The sequence below is a fragment of the Chiloscyllium punctatum genome, chromosome 44 (genome assembly GCF_047496795.1).
Source record: "Chiloscyllium punctatum isolate Juve2018m chromosome 44, sChiPun1.3, whole genome shotgun sequence".
NCBI classification, from domain to species: domain Eukaryota; kingdom Metazoa; phylum Chordata; class Chondrichthyes; order Orectolobiformes; family Hemiscylliidae; genus Chiloscyllium; species Chiloscyllium punctatum.
The window spans coordinates 60,733,776-60,751,571 of NC_092782.1; the positions used below are offsets into that span (position 1 = coordinate 60,733,776).

Consider the following 17,796-nt stretch of genomic DNA (forward strand, 5'->3'; position numbering starts at 1 on the left):
TTGATGCTGCAAAATGCCAATGATTTAACATCAAAAAGAGTAAGCATCCTTCTTGGTGAATATTAGGTCTTGTCATTATCACTGGTGCAAAGTAAACCCCAACAATTGGGATATGCTGGAGAAAGAGTGTAACCTATAAATTGGTAATAAATTTGAATAAAACTGATAGTATTAGAACCTGGACATTCTCCCACTCTTCAGCCAAGAAATTAGTCAATTAAGAGTAGGCAAATTGTAATATGCATGAATAAAAAATGCAAGCCTATAAATCATTTCTAATAATACCTTAAAAAGTTTAAAATTTGAGACCAACATATTACTAGTCACATTACTAACTTCAAAATAATCCATTAGTATAATAATTTTTAAACAAGAGGTTTTAATTTTAGCTTTCATTCGAATAAATCTTTTCCATTTATCAAGATTTTGTAGGTAATCTATTACTATCCTGTTCACTGGACATGCAGTAACGACTGAACCAGGGCAGCAGCAGAGTGCAGGACAGATTGGTGAAAAGAAATCACCACATCAGATATAAATGTAGGACATATTAAAGTAAATTATAAGTTGATTCCTAGGGTACACAACATCTACTGATTCAGCACTGACTACTCAACTGGTTACATCCTCAAAAAATTCCAGAAGACTAGTTAAGCATGATTTCCCTTCAGCGAATTTGTGCTGTCCAGGATCAATTATGTCACCGCTTTCAAAATGTTCAGTTATTACAGGTTTAAGAATTAAGGCCAACATTTTGCCCACCACCGATGCCAGGTTGATCAATCCATAATTTCCCGTTTTCTTTCTCCCTCCTTTTTTAAAGAGTGGAGTTACATTAGCTAACTCCAGTCCATTGGAACTCTTCCACATTGTACAGAATGCTGGAAAAATGATCACTAATGCATCCTCTATTTCTAGGGCTGCTTTCTTAAGTACTCTGGGATGCAGAGCATGAACCCCTGGGGTCTTATCAGGTTTTAATCTGTCAATATCCCCAATACCATTTCTTGACCGAGAAGGATTTTCTTCATTTCTCCTTCGTGCTTGACTGTTTGTCTCCTAGCATTACTTGTGCCCTCCTTAGTGACGACAGATCAACTAGTCTGCCATCTCTTTGCTGTCCATTATGAATTCACCTGATTCTAACTGCAAGGGACCTATGTTTGTCTTTACCAATCTTTTTCTCTTCACATATTTTTTATGTTTTCTGCAAGCTTATTTTCATATTCTATTTTCCCCTTCTGAATTAAACCCTTTATCTTGGTCTGCTGAATTGTAAATTTCTCCCAGTCCTCAGGCTTGCTGCATTCCCTGCCCAATCTATATGCCTCCTTTTTGGCTTCAACACCATTCCTGATTTCATGGTTGAGCCACCTTCTCTGTCTTACTCTTACACTAGACAGGGATGTACAATTGTTGAAGTTCAGCCCCTTGTTCTTCAAATGTCTGCCATTGCCTATCCACCATCAACTCCTTAAGTATCCTTGGCCAGTTTTTCCTAGCCAATGCATGCCTCATATCAAAGTTAGCTTTCTTTAAGTTCAGGACCCTAGTTTCAGATTTAATTGTGTCACTCGCCATCTTAATGAAGAATTCTACAATATTATTTGGTCATCTACGGTCATTCTTCCCTAAAGGATCTTGCACCACAATGCTGCTAATTAATCCTCTCTCGTTACACAATACCCAGTCTACACATCCAAGTATTTACACAGGGTAAGAAGAGACACTCAGATGTAGATTTCCTTGAGAATTATAGTAATGTTAAATGTTATAGCAATGTCAGTATATTAGAAATGGTACACCCAAGTCAAAAGCACCTGTTTATGCTGCAGAAGTCTCAGGAAATTATATGCCACATCATAATTTCTTCTGCGCCACTTTGCCATCAAAACAATTAATAATAACAGGCCACATCCCATTAAAATCAATGGTAATCGTTAATTTGCTTAATTAACACTACAACAATCACTATTGTCACTTAGAACTCAGTCATGCTGCTGGGCTCAACATTTAGTCTAATCACAGGAATCTCATGTTCATGCAAAAAGTGTAGTTTTCTTTAAAGCTGGGAGCGTTTTTTAAAAAAGAATTCTGGTGAACATGTTAAATGCAAAATGTGCAACTGCATTTGCAGATACTGTTTGCAAAGTCTGGGCAATCAAACTGCAATTGTTCCCATTCTAAAAGAATAAACTTGAAAGCTAGCAATAACACAACATACAAAATGGCATCCTCCTTGAGGCCATTTAAGAAGATCATGGCAGATCTGTTTGCATTTCAAATTCTAAATTCCCACCCATCTCCGATAGCCCCTTGTTACCTACCTAACAAGAATTTACCTACCTTTGTCTTAAAACCATAAACGTTTGCTGCCTTCTCAGGCAGAATTCCAAATCTGTAAAACTCTCAGAAAAATATTCCAAGTGATTCCTAATTTTATAAACTGCGCCTTCTTTGGTCTGAACTGACCCACAAGAGCAAAGATCCTGTCCATGTCCACCTAGCAAGACCATTCAGAATTTTATACTCAATTAAGTTAACTCTCATTCTTTGAAATGCCAGTGGAAACAAAACCAGCCTGTTCAAGCTATCCTCATAGAGCAATCCAGATATCAATTTTTCAAATCTCTCAACTGCCTCCAATGTGTTTTACGAAGAGACCAAAACTAAACATGGTATCAGAGATGGACTCTCATCAATGATTTGTACAACTGAAGCATAACATTCTTGTTTTTCTGTTCAATTCTTCTTATAATAAAGGATAGCATTCCATTAATCTTCAGGCCTGATGTGTTGAATTGCTCCTAGCTTTTAATGTCGGAATCTGTGCTGCAAGTGTATTCTTTAAAATGACTTGTACACTGGAATACCAAAATCCCTCCACACTTCTGAATTCCACAGTCACTCTCCATTTAAGTAATAATGTGTTTATTCTTCCTGCCAAATTGACTAACTTCACAAGTTAATGAGTCAACACTTAGTCAATTTAATAGTTATTGGTGCAATTTTTTTTTGTTTTCTTTACCATGATACAAAGCACAATGACCAATTTCACAAAATGAAATGAGTTTCCTAGTCAGTGACATACATTAATCTTCTGGTCTCCAGATAATTTGGGGCCCCTTGGAAGTAATGATGTACTGTCTTTGTGGGACAAGTCCAGGAAGTTTGAACTTACAAGAACTCTCAAAGAGTCACAAGTTACTGATTCTAAGGTAGAGATCAAAGACTTTGAACAGTTCCAAATTACCCACCTTGACAGTTACTCAGAATGTTTGACAGAAAAATCCAAGAATAATTCTCCTGGGTAGGTGAAAAGCCCCATCTCCTAATCCTTGCATATTTCTGTACGTAGATGATTCATTTACTATATTAGAATCTGCAGCTACAGAAAGATTTTTTGCAGACATTAGGATCTACCTTACTAATGCACTTTTGAAGAACATTCCAGCAAACTCTTTTCATTTGATGCACTAGCTGAGAAATCCTCTAATAAGTTCTCTCTAATTGTCTACTGCAAGTTTACTGACATTGGTCAATATGTATTGGGATTCTTATAGGTCCACACACCACAGCTAATTTACAATTAACCTGTTACAATTAATCTAGGTCTTCTGACCCAGAGGTAGGATCGCTATCACAATAGTCCTCAGTCTGTGCACTATAAGCTTGGCCTTATTAGCAACCCATCAACAGTGTCTGAGTCATTAGCATCAAATGTATTTTGCAGGATTATGTGCACCTCCTTTCAGATCAGATGAGTTGAGTATCACTGCAAAAGGTCATACAGGCCTACAGCCAGTGCACTTTTTCCTCAAAGGTACCCAGTCTACTATAAATTAGGACATCTTAAAACTGACCAACAGGTGTTTCACTCCACTACTATGCAACAACCAGTATTCTAAGGATGCTGCTGTCTAGCCAAAACTGTCATTTGGTCTGCCACAGAAACTAGTAACATGGTATACTGTCAGAGCATCTGGACTGTTGGCAGCATCTAAATTTACTAACTGTATTCAACCAAACATTCAATGCTTGTAAAATCCAGGATTCTGTGATTAAGCAGCACCTATTTCAACAATTCTGAGTATGCCTAGAATTACACTAAAAACCAACTTAAAATTTAGTTGGGCTCACAACATGGTTTACTTGCACTTGCGAGAAGTTGCATGTATTCATGAATACATTCTCAGTTCTTGCGACAAAAGGAATTGGTCCAGGGTATTCCACCTTTTCAGGTGGGTGACTGTTTCTGGGTGCACAGCCTATGGCACATTTTGACCAGAGTGGACATGCTTTCTTGAAATGAATTTAAACAGAAGGTTTGGGGTGACTACTCTGGGCACATTCTCTATGACAGTGCCTGGATCAGAGCCCACACTGTCAACCAACTTGCATTAAGTTGCTCAAATCATGTAAATTGTTGCTGCTTTTGAAAGCTGGCACTCTTTGTAACATTGCTGATGAGGGCAAGATGAAAAGCTTGGTCTGCATATCTGTACTATCAAGCAACTATAGAGAAGCATACTAGAGGGGATGTGGCTTTACTATGCATATAATTTTGAATCACTGAGTTTCAAAGTGCGTGGTTTTGATACTGCCCAAGGTGGAATCATATACCTATCTCACAGCACTCACATTTTTTGCAGTTAATTTTCTTGTTCCCAATTTTATATTCCCAAAAATACAAAACACTAACTACACTTAATTCAAAGAAATAATTCTGACTTTGGTTCAAGATAAAAGAATTATTTTGATCCTGATCAGCATTAAATAATCTGTTCAAGAATCCAAAAACTGACTGAGCTACGTGCTGATGCAGTTCCTCTGATTGATAAGAGACACTACAAATGGCATTATCTGACAGAGAAAAAAAATGTATCGAGCGGCATATTTGAAACGCAATTTGGCTCCACTAATAAATCAGGAATACTGCTCACAAAGCAGTATTGCAATTTTCACACATTTTTGTCCCATAACTGGATAATTTTAAAAAGGTGCATGATTTGCTTTTTTTGAAAGCAAGTTAGGAAAATGTTTAAGTTAGTTAGCTCATAACAACACATGTGTAGGCATGAAAAGCACAAGGCTACAGTTTATCCAACATACGAAAGAAACCCAGAGGATAACAGGCACTCACCACTGGATAATGTTAACAAAAATTCCAAACTATGTCATTTTGTCAATACTTTGCATGGAACCAGGTTAATTTTCAAAAGGAATCCAGGATAATAAATGGAAAACATTAGTTAGAAACATTTCCTTTAATTATTGAAATACAAAGATTAAAATAAATCACACCACAAATCTAAAGACATGGAATGAAGAATCAACTAAACAGGATCAAAAGTAAAACTAAACATGGTGCTTCGGGATTACTAATGTTAGAATTTCCAGCAATTAAAATCAGTATATTAAAATGAAAGGTTTGTCAGCCCTATGGATAAGCTTTCTGAAGATCAGTTGCCAAGAACTCATCGGCTGAGCAAAATGGGCTATCAATAATGCTTAAGAAAACAAAAAGTTCCAAGATAATAGACTACAATTAATAAATCATTACCATTTAACAGAATTGATTTCCTTTGCTGAAGATTTTCAGTAGAGAAAGAAAATTATAATCCTGGTGAAGGCAAAGTAGCAATATTCTAGCATCTAGAAGCAGTTAATTCATTTTTAAAAAGTTGACTGCCACTGCTAATGAAAACCGTGCAAAATCTTCAGTCCTCAGATTTGCATGTAATATCAGAAGATGGGAACAATGTGCATTTGTATAAAGTTAAAAATCACAACACCAGGTTATAGTCCAACAGGTTTACTTGGAGGCACTAGCTTTTGAAGTGCTGCTTCTTCTTCAGGTGGTCATGGAGCAAATTCAGACAACACAATTTATAGCAACAGGATTGCAGTGAAATAGAATGTAACAGTAAACAAATTTATCTTGAGTCTTTCATCTTTTAGAGTGATGTGTGTTAGCTTCGGTTTCTTCATCTGTAAATCCCAGAACATTAAGAATTACATTCTCAAAGTAGCTTTTAACAATAGGTGTCATCTCAGCTCAGATAATAAATTGAAGGGGTGAAGTTAAAGTTTGTCAGTATCCCAAAGTTAGGTCAGATGGATTCTATTTCTAAAGTGAGATTCACAGAATTTAACTTATTTTGCTCAAAAACGGCATATACTGTAATTCTGCAAGCACAAATTCACCCCACAAACTTGTGAGGGTGTCTGTGAGAGAGAGTGAGTGTGTGTGAGTGAGTGAAAGTATTGGCATATAAGTCTGCGAGATGGTGCGTGCGTGAGCATATGAGGGGGGATCTGCATATGCACGCGTGAGTGTACAGTGCAGTGGGGTCACCTGTTGTGTGACACGAACCCAAGGCCCTCGTTGAGGCCATCGCCATGGGTACAGAACTTGGCTATCAGCCTCTGCTCAGCCATTTTGTGTTGTTGCCCGTCCCAAAGTCCGCTTTGGAGGATGGTCACCCAAAAGTTCAAGACCAAATGTCCCGACTGAAGTGTTCCCCAACTGGGAAGGAACACTCCTGGCTGTTTATTGTTGTGCGGGGTCCATTCATCGTTGCCACAGCCTCTGCTTGGTCTCGCCAATGTACCATGCCTCAGGGCATCCTGGACTGCAGTGTATGAGATAGACAACGTTGGCCAGGTCACATGAGCACCTACTGCATACATGGTGGATTGCGACCTAATGTGTCATGGAGGTATCTATGACGATACTCTGATACGTCTTGCAGTGCCTGCTATGACAGGGTTGTATGGCGTCATGAAAGCCAGACAGTTTGCTGCGAACAATCATCTGGTTCAGGTTTAGTGATTGTTTAAAGGCAAGAAGTGGAGGTGTGGGGAGGGTCTTTGAGAGGTACGCATCCTCATTGATAATGTGCTGCGGGCTGCGAAGAACATGGTGTAAGTTTCTCAGCTCCCAGGAAGTACTGGACAACGAAGGGTCCCCTGTTAGTTGTAGGTCGTGCCGGTCTCCTGAGGAGATCATTATGGTTTCTTGCTGTGGCACGTCATAATTGGCGGTCGAAGAGTTGAGCATTGTACTCCATTCTTATGAGGCATCCTTGCGTACTTTCACGTGTCCATCACGTTGCTCCTCATCTGAACAGATCCTGTGTACGTGTAGGGCTTGCCCGTATAGGATGGCTGTTTTAACGTGTTTAGGGTGGAAGCGAGAGAAGTGCAGCATCGTGAGGTTATCAGTGGGTTTGTGGTAGAGTGAGGTGCTGAAGTGCCCATCCTTGGTGGAGGTGCATGTGTCCAAGAACGAGACCGATACAAAAGAGTAGTCCATGGTGAGTTTGATGGCGGGATGAAGCGCATTGATATCCTTGTGTAGTTGTTTCAGTGACTCCTTGCCATGGGTCCAGAGAAAGAAAATATTGCCACTATCTGGTGTATAGTGTTGGTTGGAGGTCCTGCGAAAGAGTAGTTTTGTTCAAACCTGTGCATGAAAATATTGACATATTGGGGTGCAAATTTGGTCACCATTGCTGTTCCCGGAATCTGGATGAAGAACTAACTGTCAAAGATGAAAACATTGTGGTTGAGGATGAAGCGGTTGAGTTGTCAAACAGTGCTTGGCAATTGTTGGCATTGAGTACTGAGGCTGTTGCCATGATGCCGTCATAGTGGGGGATGCTGGTGTAGAGAACTCATGATGTCGCACTTCTCTCGCTTCCACCCTAAACACATTAAAATAGCCATCCCCTACGGACAAGCCCTACGCGTACAGGATCTGTTCAGATGAGGAGGAACATGACAGACACTTGAAAGAACTCAAGGATGCCCTCATAAGAACAGGGTATGATGCTCAACTCATTGACTGCCAATTACGACGTGCCACAGCAAGAAACCCCAATGATCTCCTCAGGAGACAGACACGAGCTGCAACCGATAGGGTACCCTTCACTGTCCAGTACTTATATGAATACCACCATTACACGTCAGACCAGAACCCACCATGTACGTGGCAGGTACTCATGTGACTCAGCCTTTGTCCATCTCATACGCTGCAGGCAAGGATGCCCTGAGGCATGGCACATTGGCGAGACAGAGCAGAGGCTGCGGCAATAGATGAATGGACACTGCACAACAATCATCAGCTGGGAAGGAACACTCCACTGCACTATGCACACTTTCACACGTGCACAAAAGCGCATGCATAAGCACATAGACTCACTCCTACAGACCCAGTCACACACACGCAAAGCCTCCCTTATACACAAGCTCTTTCTCATATGCTCACACATACACACCCCACACAAGCAACCTCTCAGACTTCAACTCACTACACTCTCACACATACTCGTTCAGACATTCACCCCCACATGCACACACTGTCTCCCCTGCACACACACAAGTTTGTGGAATGAATGTGTATTTGCAGAATTACATGTAAAATTCTGTTAATCCCACTTTAGAAAAAGAATCAGTCTGACCTAACAGAGACATAGACTGTAACCTCACACCTTCAATACATTATCTGAGCGGAGATGGCACCTGTCGTTAAAAGCTACCTTGAGAATGTAATTTTAAAAATGTTCTGGGATTTACATATGAAGGAACGAAACTAACATGATCACTCTAAAAAGATGAAAGACCCAAGCTAAATTTGTTTAATATTACATTCCATGACACTGCAACCCTGTTGCTATAAATTCTGTGTCACATGATTCTGCTCCATGACTGCCTTAAGCAGCAGTGCTTTGAAAGCTAGTGCCTCCAACTAAAGCTGTTGGACTATAACCTCGTGTTGTGTTATTTTTACCTTTGTCCACCCCAGTCCAACACCAGCACCTCCAAATCATGCATTTGTACAGATCCCTTACTGTAGGAAAAGATTCAAAGATTATGCAGCAACATAAGCAAACAGAATTTGAAACAGAACCATACAAAGTGCAAGTGATATCAAGTCAGATAGCAAGAGCTTCTTTCAATATATAAAAAAAAGGAAGAGAGAAGCCAAAGTAAATATAGACTCCTAAGAAAATGAGGCTAGGGAAATAATAATGGAAAACCAGGATATGGCAGAACAGTTGAATAAATACTTTGCATCAGTCTTCACAGTAGAATATACTAATAGCATTCCAAAATTATTAAATAATCAAGGGCAAAAAGAAATTAATAAAGTAACTATCACTAGGAAATAAATGTGGAAAAAAACAAATGAAGCTAAAGACTGGCAAGTCCCTTGGACCCGAGAGGACGTATTCTACAATACTGAAGTATCTACAAAGATACTGGATGCACTAGCAGTAATCTTCCATGAATCCTAGATTCTGCAAAGTCACTGAATTGGAAAATTGACAATGGAACATCTTTATTTATAAAAGGGAAGAAAACAAAAAAAAGGGCCACACATTAGGCAACTTAATAAATTGAGAATGCATGGTGTCTGAGATTATATATGAGAAAGGGGTGGGGTGTGGTGGGGGAGTAAGTGATAGGTGGGGATATAGCCCAAAGAAAAAGAACAGTTGGACAAAGGTGTGGATAACAATTTGTCTAGGAGAGTGAATAGCTATTAATGGAAACAGTTAATGGCTAACCGTAGATAGCATGTAATGGCAGATTATGCGATAATAAGCCCTGGGTTGGGGGCTAGGCCATGGGAGAGTTCAGGCCCTAAACTTACTGACCTCAATATTGTTCAGGGGTCCATAAATGGAAAATGAGGTGTTGTTCTTCCAGTTTGTGCTGAGCTTCACAGATAACTAAGCTGCAGAAAGGATGTTTCACTATGTGAGAGACAAGGACCAGAAGGCATTATCTCAGAATAAGGATCTTTCATTTCAGACAGATTTAAGAAAAAAAATTGTTCTCTCAGACTCGTGAATCCGTGGAATTCTTTACTACAGCAGGCTGTTGAGACTGGGTTGTTGAGCTGAGACAGACAGATTTTTAATCAGCAAGGCTATCAAAGGTTAAAGGGAAAATTCAGGACAGTGGAGCTGAGGATTATCAGATCATGATCTCACTGAATGGTGGAGCATTCTTGTTTGATTCAAAGGCCTACTTCTGTTCCTACATCTTATGGTCTTATTTGAGACCAGGTGACCAAACGTTTCATTAAACAGATGGATTTTAAGGGATAAATTGAAAGAAGGAAGGTAGAAGTGCAGAGCATCAAGGGTAGATCAATTAACAGATCAGAATTAGAGGTGGTCCAGGGTTGTGGTAATGGGATGGTTGCAAGGCTAGACAAAGTTAGAGAGATAAGGAGAGACAAAGCCACGTGAGATTTAAAGACAAAAGATGATAATGTTAAAGTTTCAAAAAATCTAGATGTTCCTAGAAAGCGAACCAGTGTAAGTCAGCAACCAGATCAGTCATGGGTGAACAAAACTTTGCGCAAATACAGAGATGCACAGAACAGTTTTCGATGTGCTTATATTTCTCAAATGCACTGGATTAATCAAGTCCAGAAGCAAAAAGGCATGTACACAAAGTTTAGAAATTGATAGATGGAGATAAGCTTCTGATTGCCAATCACAAAACAAAACAGGACACTAAGGGTGCAAACAGTCTGGTTCAACCCATGACAGTGCACACAGGAAAAAAATGGAATTTGTGGCATGCAAGCAAGTTACTGTTACTAACTATAAATGACTATTGTTCAGTACTAAGCCACTGATAAGAGTAAAAAAGAAGAATATTCTTTATTGCTCTACAATATCTTCCACTGATGTGGTAGCCAAGGTTTGCATCTTCTCACATCTGCAACGCATCACAGAAAGCCATTATTGCAAGAACAAATTCAGGTCTCTCCAATCACAACAGGAATTGTGCAAGATTCTGACTTGGTATCCAATGAAAGCAGTGGTTGTTACAAAGGTGTCTAACACAGCCTGCTCACAGCACCACATCCACAAACATTTAATCAACTTGACCATGGTTGCTCAGTACAGCAGTTCGTACAAATTGCATGATGCACTGCGCAAGGTCACCAAAACTCCTTAGACAACACCTTCCAAATCAGTGACCACTTCAATCTAGAAGGACAAGGTTCACAGACAAATGGGAACACCACCTACAAGCTTCCCTCCAAGCCAATCATCATCCTGCAAGACCCATGTTCCGTGAATGAGTAAAATAAAAGTGCTGGAATTGCTCTGGAGTCAAGTAGCAACTGTGGAGAGAAGAACAGAATTAATTTTTCAAGTCCATTCTAATGAAAGCTCATGGACCTGTTAACTCTGTTGGCCTCTTCAAATATGCTGCCTGATCTGAGTATTTTCAGCACTTCTATTTTCTTTCACTCAAATCCAGTTCACAAATAGGCATGAAAGTGCTAATCTAGCACAACTATTATTGCAAAAACAGAAATTGTTGGAAAAGCTAATCTATTGTTGACTGAACTAAAGAATGTTTTTATCCCCCATGTAGAATGGTACTCTATGCCTCCTAGCCAGTTGTCTTCACAGTATTGAAGTAGATTCAATTAACTGAATGTCCTGAATTTACCGCATTATTTGGCCTCTTCAGAGCATAATTTATTAAACTATAGATTGCCAATCACAAATATTGCACTTAACACTTTCAAAGTGTCTTCCCGTTAGAAAACTAAATCTATATCCTTACTTAAAATTCAGAACTAAATTTTCAATACAGCTGATCCACAGAAACAAAAAGTAGAGAAAGATCTTTCCAATTGACCAACATAATTTTAAAAACAAAACTAAATAAAAATGTTATGCAGCTCTAAGAAGGACAGTGTCAATGGCAACACATTCCAAATACAAGTGGCATCCTACAGCCAAATGAATAATGTTCAATTTTGGAAAAAACAGCTTTCCACCCATTTATTGACATATGTTTGGTTCCATCTTATAATTTATTTTGTGGCTGTGAGTGTAAGCAAACATTTCCAAGCCACAAAATGAAAAACCATAAATTAACTTCCATTTTCTCTATACATGCTGACATTTTACTTCACACATCACTACATAGATGGATGGAGTGGCTTTAAATGATTGCTACTAAACATTTTCCTTCCTCTGTATGGTCCCCCCTGTCCCCCCCAACCAACTTCTGAAAGCATCTACTTGTGTGAAGGTTATACTCCCATTTGAAGTGGCAGCTCCAGAACCTTGTCCATTTCTGATTCCTTATGCAAGATTGGAGAAAGTGAGAGAGAAACAGACATGAAAAAACAGGCACAAAAGTGGCTCATAAAAAAAAAAGGAAAAAAAAAGCATGAAAAGGAAGAAATTGTAATGAGATTATCTACACACAAATTTTAATATTTATAATGGCCACTTACTTAGTTTTTCTTTAGTGCTTTGTGTCCTATTGTCAAAAAGGAAAGTCAGACTAAATATTTCAAGATATATTCACCTTAAAGGATCAACTGTGCTTAGTTCAAATACATACAGACGTGGGGATTACAGCTGCCAGAACTAAAAGCAAAAACTATTCCACGTGTTTCTCTTGATTTGGAAAGAATTTATGATTTTGAAACATAATTCAAAGTTATTGATAACAAAAAACGTTAAAAGAAAGTTAACTCTGACAAATTTAAAGAATATATTTTAGTTTCAACAAAAATATAAAATCACCACCTTCTGGAGAAGACTCCATCTGAATGGACTCTAATTGACCGATCCCAGGACTGACAATATGAAGAAAGACTGAATTCATTAGGACTATATTCACTGGAGTTTAAATGAAGGGGGATCAAACAGAAACCTGTAAAATTATGACAGGGCTAGACAAGGTAAATGCAGGAAAGAAGTTCCTGATGACTAGGGAGTCCACAACCAGGTATCAAAGGGCACAAGTACGTCATTTAGGACTGAGATATTGTGAGCCTATGGAATTCTTTGCCATAGAAAGCACTTGAGGCCAAAATATTGAACATTTTCAAGGAGATAGAGTTCTTATGGCTATAAGGATCAACGAGGATGGGGCGAAAGTAGGAAAATGCCACTTGAATGATCAGTCATGAACATACTGAATAGTGAAACAGGCATGAAGGGCTGAATGGTCTACTCCTGCTTCTATTTTCTACGTATTTATGAATGAAGGAATTCTTGGGTAATACTCATTTGTACTAAAAACAGCAATACTTATGCTGTTGCAAAATGTTTAGTTCTGCAATCTGAGCAACTATCACTGTAATCAACATTTGGCACATAGCACAAATTGACTTTGAGAAAAGACTCGCTTAAAGAGCATGGATGTTCATCAGGCTTGTCAGCAATCTCATGTTTACTGCTGGTCTTTCACTACATGAAATTCTACAAAAAAAATTCCAAAAACAAAATCAAACGTAACTTCAGTCATGCATTTTGCAAGAAGTTTTGATCATCTATTGCCTATTCATTTTCATGAACAATTAAGACTGACTGAACCATAATTGCGAATTAATAGTAGTAACTATTCAAAACACTGCTGAATAGCTTTATTTGATTGAGCAAGTAGTCAGGAAGGACTTCAATTGGAGCACACAACTTGTCGTACGTTTCAGACAGAGAAAGAGGAGCTTTAAGATCCTACCTGAATTTTGACAGCTAGAGAACACCAACTAGCTAGATGGACAGACCCAATTTTCTTGAACTAACGAATACAAACAAAGCATCGAAGAATTTAAATTTGCACAACAACGATACCAATGATGCAATACAGTTTTCCTTTATAACTACTGTTTTAGTCGAATCCAGAGATATGATCTCAAAAATTCCTGAAGAATACCATGGTGTTTTCCCAGAGCAGTCAGCCTTGAATTTCAGGTTTGTATTTTGTTTTAAATTATATTTTGTGTTTTTGGAATGTGGACAATATTGCCAAAGTAGTATTTATCGTTCAGCCCTGGGTATGCTGATCATAACAGTAACCATGCCTAGAATGTAACTTGTGTGGGCCAGAAAGTTACTATCTCTAAAAATAATCCAGCAGGTTTCATGACCATTTTCTAGCATCATTTCACAAGTTAACAAATATTTTTGAATTCAGTTTCACCAACCTACTAACGTTAGATCTGTAAAACAAACAACCTTGATTTTGATTGTTCTACAGTAGTTAGGCTGCAGGTCAAGTTCTATCCGAGAGGCACTGAAGGAATGCCACAGTTTTTTAAAAAAAAGCTATTTTTTTGGACATGTTAAACTGAAACACATTTTGCTTTCCTGCAAATGCAAAAGTATGGTTGTTCACCAGAATTCAGTATTCTCAAGTTTACTGCTTGTCCTTCCTGCATGACATTTACATGAAATTGTACAAAAGAAATGCAATTTCAAAAATAAAATCAAATGTAACTTTCGTCATACACTTTGCATCAACCTATTCCTTTTTTAAATGAATGGATATATGAATGAAGGATACTTGTATTACTGGGAGAACTGTTATGCAATACTGTACTTAGGACATAAGAAATAAAACTATAAAATGAATCAATTTGAAAATAAAGCATGAATTGAGAACTTGCAAATGAAGAGAGGAAGAGGTTGGTCAATACAGGGCAACAGAATTAAAAATCTAAAAAGGATGGAAGAAACCCATTGATAAACAGTTAAGAAAATGAAAGAGAAAACAGTGATTGTAAACAAACTATGCTCTTTCAGAGAGGTCAACTTTGCTTCCAGAGTTTTGAAACATCATGCATTGTCATCCTGCCTGACCTCAAGTCTTCATTCATTCCACCAACATAACAAAATGAATCCAACACTATGATATTGGAACTTCACCATGATGGGTCAATGTATAATATTCAACCAATTCTGTTAAGCGGATGGTAATTTGAGAATACCAAGGAATGGCAAGTGGAATACATTCCATATGTAACAGAGTGAATATGATATAGTGTGACTACATAAAAATCAGTGATAATACAAAAATTAAAGTTACTTGCAGGTGTTAAAAAGATAAACAACATCTTGGGCTAATTTGGGAGATTGCTACTCAAAAGAGTGGAGTTTGAATTTATAAGATTCAAATTCCATCAGTAAGGCAACATGCAGGCAAGGAGGCTGACAGGAAATTTGATTTGGGGACTCAAAATTCTGAGCAGTCTGAACAAAATAGATATGGAGAAACTGCTCTCACTCATTAAAAGTCTAAAGAACAATAATGCACAGATTTTAAGTAATTTGGCAAAAGAAGCAAATGAAACATTTAAAGAAATTATTTCATGCACAGAGTGGTTAACGTCAGTAATGCACTGCCCGAGTGTGCAGTGGAAGCAGGTTCAAGTGAAGCATTCAAAAGGGAATTTCACTTATCTGAAAGCAACAATGTGCAGGGTTACAGGGAGAACAGAACTAAGTGCACTGCTTATTTAAAGAGCTGGCACTGACATAATGGGCCAAATATTCTCCTCCTCTAATTTAACAATTCTGGGATTCTGTAAGTGTAGCTTAAAAGCAACTATACACTCACTCTCAAGGTTTAGAATAAATTTGCAATCTTATATTGAAAGATATTGCTTGCTTTTTAATAATTCATTTTGCTTCTTTAAAATTTTAATTTCAAATTACATAGTTTCTCAAAGACCAGGAGAACAAAGAAAAATTAATGAGTGAAGAGAAAAACTAAAAACTAAAGTTACAATAGGCAAGATACAAAGGTAATGGATCCAAGGAGGATCGCAAAAAAATCCAGTCTTCTGAACTATTTGCATAGAATAAAACAGTTGTATTACAGTTATTTAAACAAGAGTACACAAACTTACCAATTTGCTCTTAACTAATATTTTTCCGTTTTACCTCAACTACCATAACTCTATATTTATAATTGAGATTAAATACCAAAGAGTTACGTATTAATGTTTAACAAGTCCACCACTCCAATTACATAAGGCACTGTAACTGCTACAGTACTTTAACTATTTACTAAAAACAGGAAATATTAGAATTTCATCAGGTTGTTTACAGGAATTTTAAAAATGCAGATTTAAGTTTGCAATCAGATCAGCCACAATCATATTGAATGACAAGGCAGGTTCAAGGGACTAACTGGCCCATTTTGCTCCTAATTGATAGGTCTATGTTTCACCATCTTCAGAACCTCTTCCTTGCTCAAGTTCTCTCCACTGACCAACTCCATCCTTCTCCAGAAGCAGATTTCACAGCCAAGGTCCATGTTTCAGGTCCACAAAATACATAAATGCCAAACTTGAGTATCCTTGCCTTTGGATCTCTATGTATTCCTATGCTGAGCCATTCTTTAAGTATGAAGAACACATTCTTTGTCACTGCTACTCTATTGCTGATTTACTTATGGCAGTAACCGTCATGACAAGCTGCTTCTCAAATCCTTACATTATGAAATCTATTCCAGATGTTCACCAATTATTGTGACCAATATAGGGCCGATTCCTGGACCTCTGGGATTAAGGCCTGTTTTCTCTAGAATTTAGAAGGTTAAAGAGTGGTCTGACTGAAGTCATGAAGATATTAGCTGAAAAAGACAGGGTAGATAAAGATGAACTTTTTCAACCGGTTCAGGGTTCTAGATCTCGGGGCCATAGTCTGGGAATGTTTAGGGCCAGACCGTTCAGAAGTCATGTTAGGAACCACTTCTACAATTAAAAAGGTGGTAGAGGCTTATAACACTTCTGCAAACGAGTGTGGATGCTGGTTCATTTGTTAATTTAAAAGGTGAAATAGATATTTTCTTTTAAAAGCGCAAGTATAAGGGGTTTAGGATATAGGCAGATCGGTCATAATCTCACTGAATGGCAGAACATGCTTGAGGGGCTGAACAGCCTACCTCTGTTCCTATGTATGTCATTTCCTCCAAGTTTCTTAATTTACATTAACTTCCATTCTGTAAACTTGCATCACTTCATTCATTCTTCTTGTTGGTATCTGGAGATTTTCTACTCTGAAAGCCACTAGGGCCAAGCCAAGTACAAATTCCATGAAGTGACATCCTACTTCTGCACTTTTCTGTACTAATCTTGTTCTTTAAAATCATGGCTTTGCATAGACTGTGTTCATCAACTGCTTTCTCCCACTCCACTCTCAATTACATGAGATTCAATTTCACCAACACTTCCCTGTTTGTACCAGCCTTAAAGAGATAATTATTTTTTAACTTCTATCAATTCAAGATTGCCTTTGGCACTTTCTGCAGCTTTTGCCAGTTCATTTATTCACAATCCACAAAGCAGGTGGACACTTCTGCTGCTATTCTATACTTATTTTGCTAAACAACACTTTTCACTGAATCTTGGTTCATGTACAACAATAAGTCAAATCAAACAAACACTCTCATTACGGCTGCAACATTTCTAGCTCAACAGAACCTTTCCTAAAAGTGGACTGATCACAGCCTATGCACTAACTTGTTATATTTCCAATCATTTCTTAAGACCGTTAACATTACCTTGGATGCAAAATTGTGGTGCAAAATACTCTTCACATTTTGTGGCAGCATTCAAGGATAGCAGTGCAATCTGAAACCATAGTGGTTGAGTGCCCTGATGAAAACTGCCCAAGGTTTTTTTTGTGTGTGTGTGTGTGTGTGGGGGGGGGGGGGGGGGGTGGTGGTGGAATCATGGACAATGGCAATATCAACAAAGTTTCAGTGCTGGTGGCACAACAGCTACATCCACAAATGACAATGGCTGTTTAAAGGAAGAGAATCTTTTGGGAAGAATATTAGACAAATGATGTCAGCAGAACAAAGTTCTTGTTGCAGTAAAATGAAACAAAGAACCACAAAATGTTGGAGATTGAAAACAAAAACAGGAATTGCTGGAGAAACTCTGCAGACCTGGCAGCAGAAGAAAGCAGAATTAGTCTGACGACTCTTCATCAGTATTCTCCA

At 38.2% G+C, this 17,796-nt stretch overlaps 1 protein-coding gene across 2 annotated transcripts in view; it reads right to left on the reverse strand.

Moving 5' to 3' along the window:
• Window positions 1-17,796, reverse strand: part of sephs1 (selenophosphate synthetase 1) — a 58,147-nt gene that overhangs the window by 36,290 nt on the left and 4,061 nt on the right. The window lies entirely within an intron of this gene.